Source organism: Haliaeetus albicilla, chromosome 23 (genome assembly GCF_947461875.1).
Source record: "Haliaeetus albicilla chromosome 23, bHalAlb1.1, whole genome shotgun sequence".
Lineage (NCBI taxonomy): Eukaryota > Metazoa > Chordata > Aves > Accipitriformes > Accipitridae > Haliaeetus > Haliaeetus albicilla.
This window is the reverse complement of record NC_091505.1, coordinates 22861583-22877852: the sequence shown is the minus strand read 5'-3', so window position 1 is coordinate 22877852 and position 16270 is coordinate 22861583. Positions and strand designations below refer to the sequence as shown.

General features: G+C 38.7%; 1 protein-coding gene across 4 annotated transcripts in view; it reads left to right on the top strand.

The window, feature by feature from the left end:
- Window positions 1-16270, top strand: part of DACH2 (dachshund family transcription factor 2) — a 314600-nt gene that overhangs the window by 144229 nt on the left and 154101 nt on the right. The gene's annotated exons all lie outside the window — the stretch shown is intronic.

The following is a 16270-nucleotide window of genomic DNA, read 5'->3' as shown; positions in this document are numbered from 1 at the left end:
CTTTTAGTCTTTTTCAACAGCTTTTAAAAAAAACCCATCATTTTTACTAAGGAGCAGTGAATTGTGCATATTATGTATGATTGCAGTTCTGTTGAAGTCAGTGGCAAGACTATATTTGCCCATAGTAGGAGCAGAATTGTACTTATACAATCTCTTGCCATACAAACCAACACACATCTTACGTTTTCTCTGTCTTCTTGAAGCCAAGTTAAATGTTGATTGTTCAAACTGAGGAAAGCAGAAGTGGATGCTAGGAAGTTAACACATAGCACATAGTTTTGGGAGAGACGAACCTTTCAGCCTGAAGGGAGATCTTTTTAAAAAACCAACAGCAGTTATGACTTGTCTGATGAACCATTCTATCTAATCTAGGAAATACTTTATGTCAGGAAATCCCTGAATTTGTCAGTAACTCATGCCACTTTTCAGTGCCCTGAACTGATTTTGGCTTTTTCTGCACTTTGGTTCTTCCAGTTTTTTCCTCATCATATATGACAGTCTAGATGATTTAAAAAAACAGATTTACCAAATGATGTTGTGTTTCTCTGTCAGTGGCAAACCAGTTGTAAATGTGGTGAGAAAGGTTCATGAGTGTAGCTGTTGATAGAAAACCAGACAAGCTTTTGGTCAGAAAAGTAATTCTTCAAGTCAGATATTAAAAAAAATAAGTAGTATTTGAAGCTAACTATGAGTTGAGAATAATTGTTCTCATTTGGATATGTTAGACCACCTGGGAGGAAGACGAGGGAAAGGGTAAATGTTGCTGGTGGAGCAGAGGAAATATTACCAGAAGGGAAAGAGTGATGCTGTAATCTCTTAGGGGAGGGAATGAGACCTGCTGCTCACAGAGTACAATGGGGAGAGGTCAGGTAGGAATTAGATATCATGAAACCAGTGTTTATTGAATCTGTGTTATCGGTAGCAAGCTGAGTTACAGATTCTAGTGGAGAAATACTCCTTCCCACACAATCAACTCTAAGGTTGGCCCAATTCAGAATCAAAGAGTGCAGCGTGGTTTATTTACACAACCATTTCAATCATCTGCTGTTATAAAGAGTTTTCATCGGGTAAAGGTTTTGTGTGTCTGTGTGCATACGTGTGCCCCAAATATGGCAAGTTTCTAGCATTACTGCAGGGTAAGTTTTGCTTAACATAATTGAGATTACTACTCTGGTTTTATACTGAGGTAACAGAGAGAAAAATTCAATTGTAAATCTCCTGTGTATCAAAATACTCCTCTCCTGCCTCTTCTCCAGCTTCAACTCCCTTTGCTGACCTAGGAAGCTGTTCGTAGTAGTGACAGTCCTGATGTGATGCTGCAAGAAAATTCTTATCTTTTTCAAGAGCCCTGTGGCAGTATTGAGATAAAGGGTACAAATGGACCAAGGTTTCACCTCAAATGCAGATTAAATTTATTAGAATATCATTTTTAATCAGGGTTTGGGCAGATTCAAAATCAACTTGGAGGGCAAGATCCCTGATCTCTTTTGGAGAGGCTTTAACCTCAAGAACTGTGAGGCTTTAGGGTCTGTTCCTAAGCCTGCTACTAAAGTCAGAGTCTCTGAGGTCGGGAGACTTACCGAGGTGGTACCTACCAACCACCATCACAGCATTTCTCAAATAATTTGCTACTCCTTACAAAAGCTGCCCTTTTATTCCATATTGTTGAGGCATTTACTCCTTCATAATAATATTACTAACTTTTCTGTCTGGAAAAAATCACTACAGGTACTTTCCTTAATTTAATTCAGTCATGTTAATTTTTTTAAAAGATGAGTACAATTCTTTTCTTTAGAATTTTTTTTTAATATCACTAATACAAGCAGAGGCAACACTGTGTACCTTGGGGATAGTTTTTAAGTCACTTCCAGGAGAAGTGATGTGAATATTTGTTGGACAAGCCACAGAACTTACTGTTTAGCATTTCTTTTCATACCAAAGTTTTTCTTTTTTTCTGAAGAAAACTTTTTAAAAGATAAAAAAAAGAATAACTAGAGCACAGGGTTGGTTGGTTTGCTTTTGTGTATTTGTAGTTAAAATTACGGCTTTCTCACATTCCTGCACTAAAGCTACATCCTTTGCTTACTAGCGGCAGACCAGCTTGCCGTGTCCGGCAGCGCAGTCCCTCACGTGCCACCCGTCGTGGGTCAGGATGAGGACAGGGAGATCCCATTTCCACAGAGGTGCCGCCATCTTGCTGCTGGTGGGGCTGTTGCAGAGCCGGCGGGAACCGGCTGGAACCGGCCGCGTCCAGCGCAGGGCGGCCCCTGAGCTCCCCTCTCCTCACAGAGGCCCCTGCAGCCCCCCGCTACCAAAACCTGGACACATAACCCCAATACATAGCGAAAGGCCTCGGAAGCGCTATCTTTTGATTTGCTGCCAAAAATATTAAGATGTTATTTGTTCAGTCTCTGACTCCATGCATATGGAGAAAATTTCTGTTGAGTGTGCTTTTCAAAGTAGGGGGAGAAGGCAAGGAAATATCCTGTGGCTCAAAAAGCAGTGAAGGTTGAATTTTTTCTTTCTTTCTTTTTTTTTTTAAATAGTAGAAAAAATGATTGCAGGATTGATTATTGGGAAAAAATTAAGAATGCAGTGGATAATCCGTCACTTAAGGTCTTTAAGATGAAAACTAGATGGTCCTCTCAGAGCCATGCTCTAGTTTATTTTGAACATGTGAGCCCACATCAAGATTATACGCTCAGGAAGGAACAATTTTATTTTTTTTTTTTTTTTTTTTTTAGCTCACAGGACAGGAGTCCTTTTAATTCTCTAAAAACCAGAATCATGGCTAAGATTTATCTCAAAGGTCAGAGACTAGACTTACACTGGTATCGATCCTTGATGCCACAGAGCTATCTGCCAAAACATCGTCTGAAGACATGTCAAGGAGCGAGAGGAGGGGTAGCCAGGCCCTGAGAACATCCCCATGAGTTCGTACCGTAGCAGAGATCGCTCTTCAGATGTGTGCAGGTACTTGGTGTATTTGGTAGTTTCCCCTTGGAGCCCTCGCTAGATGCATGTATTTCTAGAAACTGTGAATAGTTTAACCTTGAATTGAAGGAATGGCATTTATTGTCCTTGGACACAGGAAGGAGATGAGTCTGCAGCATGGGATCGGTTCTGGGCTCATCCTGATCAGTGGTTTTCCCCTTGTGTCTTGAGAGTTTTACTGACAGGTAGGGATAGCGTAAGCAGGCCTGTTTAAATGGGCTTGGTGTACGGTCCCGTTCATATTAGCATCTTACGATAACAGGAAGATTTTAAAGACAAATTTAATATGAATTTTGAAAGTTTTGCTTCTGCCCTTTTATATTTTTGTGGACCTAAAGGTTTGTGGTTTGTTGTTTAAAAATACTTTTCTTTTGTACATTTGCAATAGAAATAACCAACTTGTCTATCTCTATAGTGAGCAAATTAAATGCTAACAGTCACAAAATCCGGAAAGGTAAAGGTGAAGCAGTGTAGCTACTTACTTAAACCGCCTGTTTAATTTTATACTGTTTCAGGACCACCAGCTAACTAAAAGGTATTTTCCGTGTTGTGAAGGTTAACCCTTAGATGTTTACTTCTGGATACAATCACCTAATCACAGAGGCTCCTTTTGATTGCCATGAACAATTCTTCCTTTCAACTTGGATGTGGGTGCAAAGGGTGACACAGAGGACTGTTTCTATGTTCTTTCATTTATTATTCTTTGCAAGATGAATTTCTGCTTTCTAACTTCGAAGACTCTTTGCAGAATAGTGAAAACACTGAAATGTGTAATGCAGAGATTCAAAACAGTTAAAGCAAGAGGAGTTTCCCAGTGCATCAAAGTTGAATTGCTATGAAAATATTGTACCACCACACTACAATACACCACTGTTACGGAATTAGCTATCATCTCATGTGGGTTATGTGATACTTAGTGCTGTAAATACACCAAGTGCTTGCTATTAGGTTTCTGTCCATAGATAATAGGCTCAAACAGTCACATTTTTTACAAGTTTCATTGAATCGAATCTTACTGAGATACAGCTCAGTGGAAAACAGCAGTATTTCAAAAACCTTTCTTTCTAATAATGTTCCCCTAAATTGGCATTGAATTCAGATACAGGTCAAAAGTAAAACTTGTAAGGATCTAATATAATTCAGACACATATGACATATCATGAGTGTTTGTAATAGATGGTGATTCCCTGCTTGGAAGGTATCCATGCAAATATTTGTAGAAGTATGTATTTGGAAACTATAAAGTAGTGCTTGAAAAAATTGGTACTAAATTAACTCAGCTGAAAGCAGATTTATAGCTCTTCAGTGTAATGGCATATCTTTGCACTAGGTTGGACTGTATGCTGCAATATACGTGATGTTCGGCTACATTAATGAAAGTGAATTTTCTCCTGCCCTTTCTCATTCAATTTTCAGTTCAATACGGTTTTTTGTCTTTGAGACAAATCCTGAAGATTTTATACAGATCATTTTCTCACTCAAGTATTTTCTTCATAGGCGAGATTGAGACTGTTCATTGTCACCATGAGGTCCTCACACATTCCTTATCCCAAGAGACAGGCCATGATTCAGTCCCACAGTCCTGGTTTTGGGACCCACGTGTTCAAGGAGTGATGGCTGGGCTGAGCAATATCCTCCAGCCCAGGGCAGAGCCTGCTGACAGCCAAGAAATTGAGCTGTCAGTCCGGGAAGGAAGCCCATCAGGCTCTGAACAGACATGCAGTGAATAGCGGCAGGTAACAGAGACCTATGTGGTCCTGTGTGGTTGTCCATATGCTGGATTTGAGGCTTACTGAAAGAGAATTACTGGCTATTTCTGTGGCTTTGAGGAAGGCCAGCCATTAAAGGCTTGCTCATGTAAAATCTTTATTCTGTCTACGTCTTTGCCAACATCAGCTGTAGGCTGTTCGGAGCGGAGCTGTGCTCGTTCCCATGCTGACCGCAGTGCCTGCCTTGTCATCTGTTTACGTCAGTGCTGAGCTTTCACATACAGGTGGAATAATCCTAAAAACGTTTTCAGTGGCTCACTTCTACATACTGAAGAGTCAGATATCTTAGGAAGTTAAAAAATAGCCAGAATGCAGATTGCATAAAAATATTGCCTATGATCTCCAGCGGTTCACAGTTTTCACTGGAAACAAAATCCGAGTAGAACTATCCAAGTAGCAGAGCTGAGGTTTGCAAGGCTCATTGTACACTTGGCAGTATTTCTGGCACTTTCACATTTGGTTTAGCTGGACATCTTGGGTGAGCATTGTTTTGACAACAAATCTGTAATTTAAGTTTGTGGCTCTGGGTATGTAGTTAGTGGCATGATTCCAGCAGTGACAGGCCCCCTCCTGCTAGGTTTAATCTAGGTAGAGTGGGTAACAATAGGAGTAAAGACACAGCAGCAGGAACTTTGTCGCACTGGGTATGATCTCAAGTTGCTAAATGAACTGTATTTTATCTGTGCCACTGCATCTTCACTGCTACAGTTACTAATTTAATGTAGTTATATTAAATTAATGTGTGTGTATACGTACACGTGCTGCAGTCACGCTTTCAATTTCGTTACTGACATACCCTTAATTTGAGCTGGTGCAGTGTGTTACATAGATAGGCCTTTCATCTTGTCTGCAGCTGTGAATCACCACAATTCTGAAATTTGGTGATTTATTCCCCTTTTTTCCTGTGACGTGTTATTTGACAGGAAAAAATTAACAGCAGGAATCTTGAGGTACTTTTATATCTGCAGGCACAGTCATAAGTAATTCCAAAAGAGTTATTTAAAGTTTTAAATTTCAGTGAACCAAAAATCCTTTTTTGGTTTGAAAGTTATTTTGAAATGCCTGACTTCAGAAATAAGCAGTTAAACTTTCTTAAGTAAGAACCAATCACTTGTTCTCTACTGCAACTAGATGATAGTAACATTTGAATACTGGGATTTCAGGTAATTTTTCTGACGGTAGACCCAAACTCAAGTTTTAAATAAATAACCTAATCAGTAAATAATCAAGAGGTCCTGTAGACCCTAGTGGGGATAAATCTCTAAGACATATGTCTGTGGATGGAATAGTTTTAGAAAGAATATTATCTGGTGTTGACTCTTTCACAATCTTACGTGTTTAATATAGTACTCTAGCAGGGCTTTTTAATATATCTCTTTAAGAAATTTATAGAAAGCTCATTTAAATTCTCTATTATCTTTTTGCACAGTTAAAAGCAAGTAGTCCTGAATATGTCATCTCTTAAATGAGGTAGTACATAATAGACTTCACTGAGATATATTGAGACAAAAATAAGTTTTGCTATAAATCAGATAATTTTGTTGTTTGCCATACTGCTTCAATATTTTTCCAGATAACTTTATTGAAGGTGTTTTAATGAATCAGACCCACTTTTTTTTTTCAAATAAAAGTATTTTCTTTAATTCTATTGTAGTATCTGAAGACCTCTTAATGTAGTAGGCAGAGAGGTGCCTACCCTGTCTCATACAGTAGCTAGACTAAGAGCCACAGATAACTTCTAGTGATAACTCTCAATCAACAATTACTGCAGAAGATTACTTCTATTTTTTGCACTTGTCATAATTCTTAGTGCTTGTTCACATATATATATATTTTTTTTTTTTTAGAAGCTTCTAAATTTATGTATCAGAGAATCTTAGCTTTCGATTGTGAAACTTTGGGGGGAAAAACCCAACAATGCTCTCTTCAGTCTTTCCTTGCCCCTTCTAGATGAGAAAAGCTTGGAAGTGTGATTTTTAGAAACTTAAAGATTACAGAATTAAAAGCCAAATAAAAATGTGCAAAATGGAACTTTAAAAACATTAGAATTTTATTTATTCTTATGATTTCAGGGTCATGATTTGTGAACATTTGGGGTTAGAAGTACTGTAACTAGGTCAAGTAAATGAAGTATAAAATAGCTTCACAGTTATACTTTGTCAGGTGAGTAGTCAACCCTTAAATTGTCTGTTCCATCACCTTTCTTTCTTTGACAAAGAAAAAATTTAATGAATCTTTATCAAGAAGATGTCAACACTGGTATTAATAATCGGAGATACATTTGGACTCAGTTGTGGAAAATGTGGAAACTAAGAATTTGCTGTGGGCTATAAAAGGGAGAATAAAGCACAATGCATTGCATCTCCTCTCCCCAGGCAGGCAGCTTTCTCTGGCTTGCCAGGGGAGCCAGTGCTCCCAGGAGGTACAAGATGTAGCTGGCATCTAGGAAATAAATATACAGGTGTAATTTAGAGAGTGATAGAATAGAGGGTTTTTCTGCTCCCCAGAAGCTTTTCAGGTGGCCACCTGAGGAACACGCAGGGTGAAGGGACTTGGTTTGCCTGACTTCTTTGCTTGTTATCCAGGGGAGCCGATTTGCTGCTGTTTGGTGTCTCGCCTTCACACCACGTTTATGTCTGCCAAGTGTAACACTAATGGCAAGGTTGTCCCTAAGTCCTGTACAATTTGTAGAACATCATATATGTAGAAATTTTGGGAAGAGCAGCCTCTTTTTTAATGAAGTGTCACATGACTCTTTTAGGCAAACTAGAAAAATAGGGTCCACATGAAAATGCAAGTTTAGAAACAAACATACTGGAAAGCCATGCTGAGATGATGGTTACTGTTAGTTCAGATCGAACTGCAAGCATGTGCTGAGTATGGGAGCTGCTTTCAGTTTGGTTCAGGGACTTCAATAATTGCTTGGCCGATGGGAGAAAAAAAAAAAAAAAGCTTATTAAACATAGAGACAGTACCAAGGCGGTAGGGGTTTCACACACACTGGAGAATGACATTAGGGTGCAAAATGATCTTGAGAAAATGGAAGGCTTGTCTTAAACAGGATTCAGTCCAATAAGGACATGCACGGTGTAAGAAAAACCTGAAGAGGGTCAAGTTACACTATTTCTACCTGTAATCTGGGGATAAGGTGTGTACCTTTGCTATTTGTAGCACATGTTCAGGGAGTCTGAAGATCGTGGAGGTGAACACTAAGTCTATAAGTTCCATCTGTGTGTATGAAAACTTCACAAAGGCAAAACACAATGAATCCTCAAAAAATACAGAGTGTCTGTAAAGCAGGAAAATACAATTTATTTTCCATGTCTGCCGAGTAGATGGCAAAAAGTACCTTGCTTAAATCAAACAGAGAACTAGGTTAGATGTCAGCCCCTCTTTCCCTCACAAACCTTTCCTGATAGGAAGGCTAGCCTAAGCATTGGTGTGGATTTGCCTAGGGATGTTGTGAAATCTCCAGCACTCAGTCTTTTTAGAGGCAGGCTAGACTAACATTTGTCAGGAATGATTTGAGTGTACTTGATCCTGCCTTGGGGCAGAGGTAGAGAGAGCAGGTGACCTTCTGAGGCCTATTTCAGCTTTATGATTCTGTGAGTGAACCCAGCAATAGTGACACCCCAAACGCTAGTGCTGCTGCTCTTGAATTTTGCTCTTGCCTCATACTCTGAAAGTCTGACTGATGGCTTCTGTCATACACATTGCTATAAAACATTGGGATAACTGTGGAATTGGCGTATTTAGCAAAAAACAATATCCAGCTGGATGTGTGGTGGTTTGGTTTATTTCTGCTGTGTTGTATTCGCGGGCATCCATACGAGTGGCATGGCTCGGGCCATTGCTAAAGGCAATTACGGCAATAAGTCTAGAAGGTTCAGAGTTGGGGAGGATATTGGCCTCTGCTGGTGCTGTGCTGAACAGCCTCTACTCCACCACCTGCCTGTCCTGCCAGGCCCTGGGCCAGGAGCAGGCAGGGTTGCTCAGAGACCACCTTCCCTCATCCCATCAGCCACCCCCCACCATTCCCAGGGGAGGAAGGTGAAGGAGGAGGCAGAAAGCATTTGGCAGGTGGCTGTCTCGGCTCATGTGCTGAGGTATGGCTCAGGCATCCCCTCTCTCCTTATTAAGTATAAAATTCATAGTAGGAGTTAGCACTGGAGCTGCTCTCAGTGGGGTGGGGAACTCCCCCCAAAAAACATAGAGAGGGAGACCAGGAACAGAGGATAACTGGGAGTTTGGCAAGAGGTGGAGGATGGGAGGGAAGCAATTAAAGGTAGCTACGGTCTTGAAGATAGAAGTGATGGACAGGTTAAGAGCAGAAAATGAGAAGTATTCAGAAGGTTGGACAATGGCCAAATGTGGGAGAGAGGGATTGGATGAAGTGAACTGGGTGGGATGGGAATAGGACTGGTACGAAAAGTAAGGAAAAGATGAGGTAGAGGGTGGGTAAGCTGTGTGGCTGAGAGGCCTTCATCCCCCAAGGACCAAAACTCATTGCAGTAACTTCAGGAGAGTAACTGTATGTGGACCTTGGTGACAGGCTTGGTGAATCACGCTTCCAACTCCTCCATGTCATTGTTGACTGCACTGGTAGAACCCAAATGGAGTGGAGATCACGTGTGCTAAGGTGCTCCTGGCCTTGAAGAAAGAGATTCCTGCAGGTCAGGAGTACTTGGGAAGGTGCAGCAGGTCTGCCCCAAGGCAGCCTGTTTTACCAGCCTGGAGTCTGGAGTAGGTACCAATTTAGATGTCTGCGCATGAGAAACCATCTGTGGGCCGTGAGCTGGGTGTTAAAAGGGAAAGAGTGGCCATACAGACGAGGGTCAACCAGTGCAATTGTTCACTTGCTGTTGCTGCTGCGTACACAGCTTGTGTTGATGGGGAAGTTTCTGAACTTACCATCCTAGTTGTTGATAAGGGAAATACAGGTGATACTATTCAGATCTATACTGGACTTTCACTAATGCCTGATTTTTAGGAAGAACGCAATGACAATGTGCTACTTAACATTCTTAATGGTAAAGTTAATAAAGTTCTAATCCACTTCAGTCCCGGCTCTGAATAATTCAGTGTTATTAAGGAGTCTTTTTTTTTTTCTAACAGTAACACCAATTCGTAATGACAGAAAAAAAGTTCAGATTTGTGATGCTTTAGGAACAAACTTCCACTGACATTTTCACTGAGGCTGATGTTGAGAACCTTCTTCACTGAAAAAACCCAGAGAATCAAGTAGGAAGATTTTGGTTTGGAGTGTCAGACCTTTTCTCCACAATTTCCTTCTGTCCGCTGAAGTGAGAAGGGAGTGCTCTGAGCCCATGGAAGATGAGCTGTGGCTCTCCTCCTGCTGGTGTAGGCACTGTTATGAGAGTTGCCATAGGGACCAGGTTCTAGTTATCAGCTCAAACAACTTCATGTATGATTAATGTTAATTGCCCATTTTGCATGGATGACTTTTTTCCTCCTGCTGAATTGGCTCTTGTTGCCTTTGATGTGGCTGGTGATCCAATGTCCTGCAATGGTTAGACAAGTGATCAGTTTGCCAGTGCTGAGAGGAGACAGAATCGGGTTGCTGGGAGGTCAGAGTTTGCTTCTCTTCTTAAACACTGAAAGGTCAAGTAGAGTTTAACTACCATTGGCATCTTTGAAATGTTGTAATAAATGCCAAAGTAAAGAGATTATTTTAAATCCATGCTACAAGTACAAATCGTAGGGTAATAGGAAATAATTTTAACTCGAACTATCAAGATGGTACGTTTATTGGTAAAGGCTTCAAAGAGTACCTTTCACAATCAGTATGAGGTATTTCATGATCTTTGAGGACAGCAAAATTTTAATTTGTGCTTCCTGTACCTGTTTCAGGAAAGCAACTAAGATTGTGGGTTTTGGTGGTTGTTTTGTTGTTGTTGTCGTTGTGGTTTTTTTGTTGGTTTGGGGTTTTTTTCAGTTTTGTTTTTGGGTTTTTGGTTTGTTTTTTTTTACTTCTGGGTACTTGCACCAGTTACTGCCACTATTATCAGAGCAATTTACGCAGCATGTCATATAGTACTTCTGTATTTCTCCTTTAAGCCTAATAAAATATGTTGCTATTGAAGAAATCTGTGATACATATGAGAGCTTCCTAAATCACAAGTCTAGCACATTTTTATACCAAATAGCTCAAGCTTCGTGGAATCAATAATTAATTTATTAACTGGATATCTTTTGAAAAAAACAAAATCAGCAGTCCTTGCTAGACTACCTACTGCCAATTCATAAATAGTTGATGACAAAAATGAAAAGTGTAGAAGTAAAATTCAAATCTTAACGATCAAAGTATCGGGTACCTCATCTATCACAACTTGGAATAAATATATCACAGAATGTGTCATATCTCATTGACACTGCAAGACATAATGCTTTCCCTTGTTATCTAGCTAACTGCCAAGTCTACAAAGTTTATAGGCTGCTAAGATAATGTGCTGGTGGTAATCCACTTCAGTTGCAGAAATATGAAGTACTGTTGAAATATATTTCTACTTGGTTTATTCTTTGCTCTCAAGAGGATAGGATACTATTTCAGTTCCTCTAAAGAAGCCCAGAGAATGAAAAGCAAAGCATCAGGATAAATTATGCTAAATGGTGGACTAGACCCCAGAGGAAATCATGCTTGTGTGGTACAGTATTCCCCCATTTATCTTACAAATGTTACATCTAATGTTAATTTTGTAAAGGGAAAGCATTCAAAGATTCATCTGATCCTTTTAATAATAGTTTTAGTGTTATAGTGTTATTTGTCAAATGCATACCATCATAACTTACTTTTCTAGTTTTGACAGACCATTCATACAGAAAATATTTTGGGCTACTAATACATAACACTTTATTTCACAAAACACAAATAAGCTAGTAATTAAACTCCAAAACTTAACAAATAATTGCCAGCAAGCAATTACCATTCAATTAAAGAGTAATTACATGGTTATTTGTGCCCTGTAAAATAAAGCATTACTGAAATCAGTAACGCAATCAATATTTTAGCAGAAACAGGATGCTGCAGTGATGGACCTTTCAACCTGTGCTGATTAAATTGTCATCCAAATAACAGTTTCCTAGTTAAATCACCACATGTTTATTTGTCTTGATTAATATGCAAATTCACTTCTGATTCCAGTAAATCTCCTATATTTAAAAGCACAAAAGTAGAGCACTATCATACATCAACAGTGGTGTGCTGTATGTTTCCACTGATTAATTACATTTCACAAAGTGTTGATGAATTTGTGGATTTTATGAAATATAGTTGTCTATAATGAGTGTAAAAAAGAGTTATAAAAGATGGAGCTGATCAGTAATTTTAACAAAATCACAGAAATAGCCTTATTCTATGTTTTGATACAAATTAAAAAGCCTTGGGATGTCTAGGGAATGTATAAAACTTTGAGAGGAAAAATAATAAAATTAGCTCTCAACAGGAGTAGAAAATAAAGGAAAAACAGACATTCATGAATGATTTCTCAACGTTTTACTAGATAAATTTTGAGTGTCAAATATACTGCTTAAAATGTAATTTAGTCTCTGACAAATTTAATTCCAAGCAAAATACAAAAATGAACAACATTCAGATTAGTTCATTTTTCTCTTTCAGAGTTAGTGATTTTTCAGGGGTGGGATGGAGAGGGTGGCAAGAATGACTATATAACGTAGTGTAAAAAAAGGTAAAAGCCCAAAACTTCCATTCATCTTTGCTTTCAAGTAATTGATGACCCGAGGACTTTTTGGGTTTTTGAGAGTTACTAATAGAATTTTAATCAGTATAAACTTTGAGCTGGCCAATTTGTTTGCATTTATTTAGTAAAAAGAATAAGATTGATAAATCTGTTAGTGAGAAACGGTATTGTACTTCTGTTTTAGTCTCCATGGTCTTCACTTGTGACCATAACTCTTGTACTTTAAACTGTTTTTAAGAGATATCTATAAACTAGCAGTTTCTAACTGAAGTAGCATCTCATTTAGAATTGAGTCATTTTCCGTTGCCAAAGATCTACTAATGGCAAATATAAAATGTATGTAGAGATTTTAAAATCTCAAAGAAATGCATTTAAAATGTTTGAAGCTGATCATTCCTGTTTATGCTCCCTTGGTTATCAATGAGGAAAAGATTTTTCTACACTTCTTGGATTTATAAATTTCTTGAATGAGCTAAAGGAAAAGCTGAAGAAGAAAATGCAATGAAAGAGCAGGGTGACAAAAGATTAGGAGAAATAATATTAAATAAAGTTAATATTCATATGCTAATGCTATTAGCATTTGTATGGTAATACTTACATAATCACAAACGATGTCTTAACTCTCCCCAGATGATAATTCTACTTGCCTTACAATGATTTCTGTTCAAGGCTTGTATTAGCAATTTTCCCTGAAATGTCAAGATTAGATATGTTTACACAGTAAATGTGAAAATTGTCGGAATTCTAGACTTCATAAGACGATAGGAAGCGTACTAGGTACTGGGGGTGTTGAGACAGACCAGTGAGATTTCATTGCTTGGTGATGCCAGCCCTAGCCCTGACCGCAGCATATTCACAACATAAAGTAAATCCCATAAAAATTTTGAATCTGCTAATGTTTTTGTTTCCTTTGTGTACATCTTATTAAAAAAATAGGATTTAGAGCAAACATGTGTATCCTTTCTCTATGAAATTTCTGGTTTCACGTTTAAACAAAAATGCCAGAAAACTTGTTTCTGGCCAAAACGGGACTGGAAGTGTTTGGATTCAGATATGCTGCCGAGGTGCTTTCTGTGAGTTTTGGTGTCTTCCCAGGCAGAAGATCTTGCTTCGTGATGGGTGACACGGTCTCCATCACGGTCATCTTCAGGCAATCTAGCTGGAAGTGTGGGGTACCTGCTGCAGACTCAGCAGTAGCATGTCAGAATGCTGCGAGGCTCTTCCCTTTGTTTCCTTGATTCAGAACCAGACATACAGCATTAAAGGGGTTCATATGTAAACTACAGAACACAGTGTTAAAGACTCAAATGGTTCTTTCGCAGGTGTTGTATGAATGACAGTCAGCTATAAGTAGCATCCAGCCTTGAGTTTTTCATTTAAAAGCTAACATTAAGTTAGAGGCAAAGGACTTCGATTTTATTTGAACAGGTTCAGCTGGGAACAATTGCATTCAAATTATTATGGCTACAGCTGTGTAAGAAAGACCAGAATCTGGCCCCTAGTAGTTAGTGCTTTATAGTAATAGTCACTAAAAGGACATGAGTAGGTTAGAAGTATGCAAATTTTTTTTTCCTTCAGAATCTATCAAACCCCTTCCCCAAAAGGACCACAATCCGAAAGACACCAAAACCCAGAGAAAACAGTGCTGTGTTTTCCCAATGGTCTTTGCCTTACGTCTGTAAGTAGGCAGGATATAAATGCAATCAGTGGGACTCTGAAAGAGAACTGAGTAAGTTTTGGTGCAAACCTCTCTTTCATCATCTCCTAAAACTTGTCTTTAACCTTGGCCATTCGGTACAGGTCAGTGCATAACCACAGATTGGAGAATTTCACTTCTGCTTGTAGTATATGCTGGGAAACACCTTAAGATCTGATCTGGTAAACCTGTGGGCTTCAAGTTGTCTGCTCAGAGTCAACAGAGTTATTAACATAAACTGTTGTCTGTGCAAAAACTGCGTAACCAGGAATGAAACTCTGTTGTCTCCCCTCCCCTTCCCCTGAAAACCCAAATTATAAATAAAATGTCTCTTCATAAAAATCTTTTAAAACTGTTTGTTTAATTTTAAAAATGTTCTTCTTAGATTAATATCAACATATGGAGTTCTATGGAAAAGATTTGTTAGTATTTGAGCTTGAGAAGAGAATGTTTTGTAGTTTAGTTGATTGAGCTCTTCTGCTGGAGAAAGCTGCTAATTTTAGCTGTTTTGTAATTTTTTTCAGACAGTTAGTGCAAACTAAGCACTTAGACATGCATATGTATAAGCAGAGACTTCCGTAAATCAAAAGAGCAGCGATTCTTTTTTGTTTAAAACCTTCACATACCAGCCTAATACTGTCTGTTAGACAATCTTCTTGTGCAGTGGATGATTTCAGCAGGTGATTTTAATAGAGAATGCATGTGTGCCTCTAACTTCCTGCAAAACTCAAATACTCTTATTTTAGGTTTACTTTATTATAGCCTAGTGAATCTGGGCTCTTGTAGTAGGCTTTATTACATAGCCATCATAGTATGATAAACAACTTAAAGCATAAAAAAGAAAAATGGAAGAAGTACTGAATAAAATGAAATACAAAATGGACAAATGCAAAGCTAAAAAGAGTGGGAATAGTTTTATAGAGATAAAATAATAAACCAAGAAAATGATTTTGTGCTACTTTGATGTACAGTAAAACAAAATAACACTAGAACACTGTGAAAAATGAACAGGTTAATGGTACCTCTGTGTAGTGTTGCTGGAAGTTGTCTTCATTTAAACGCAGAGTTTGTCTTATATTGATGGAGGGCTTTGCCACTGTAAGTTGATAGAGTGAGGTTTAACTTAAATTTCTTTGTGAACTAGAAGCATTTTGGAAATGTTTTCTATTCAGACCTCATTCATTGTTGCAGCTTAGTTATTTTATACAATGTTTCGCTATGTTTTGTCAAAAGCTCTATTACTCAACAGAGTAAAATCTGTTTTTACCAAAGAGAAGCAGCAATGCTTTTCCAAACATAAAGAGGTTGCATTTTTATTAGCTGGCTTGGGGAGGAGTTGATTCAAATGGGTTTTTGGTCTGTAAATCTCTGTATTATGATGGCAGCTGTGTAGGATGATTGCATGTGCACACTCTGATGTAAGGGATAAATGTGGTAGTTGAAAATGATAGTTAAATGTAACAGGTCTGTAATCAGACATTTAACATTTTGGATTTAAAAACTGCAATCATAATTCATAAGGTGGTCAAGGGATGGTGAGATTTTTGACGGGTTGGGCTAACATTCTTTGGTTTAACCTATCTGTAATAATTGAAAACACCAATCAGTCTGTAAAGATAAGTAGTCAGTTTTGGAAAAGCTCAGTGTTAAATTATTGCTGCATCATCAGAAGTAGGCAGTTACCTGCCGTGATTCAGAAGGCAAGGTTTAAGATTATGTTGCATTCAAGGTTTCAACTTCTCGTCTTTAGGCAGGACAACTTTTAGTTTTCTGTCAAGCAGGTGCGTGGCCCAGACTTTGGAGCAGTTACTGCTGTGACCCTTTTCCACTAGCCACCTCTAAGGTCATGGAAGCCCTGGATAATGGAAAAGCTTGACTACTGTATGGGTAGTAGAGGTACATGTAGATGTGCCTTCTGTGAAGCAGCCTGGTCAGCCAGGCTGAGATGCCTGGTCAGCCCTGAGCTGGTTCATAGCGGCAGCTAGCAGCAGCGTGGCTGTATTCATCCAGTGCAGGGTCCGAGCTAATAAATTCTGGTGCACCCAGTCTCAGTAGCTCTGGCATCCCTGTAGTCATTGCATCATTAATCCACA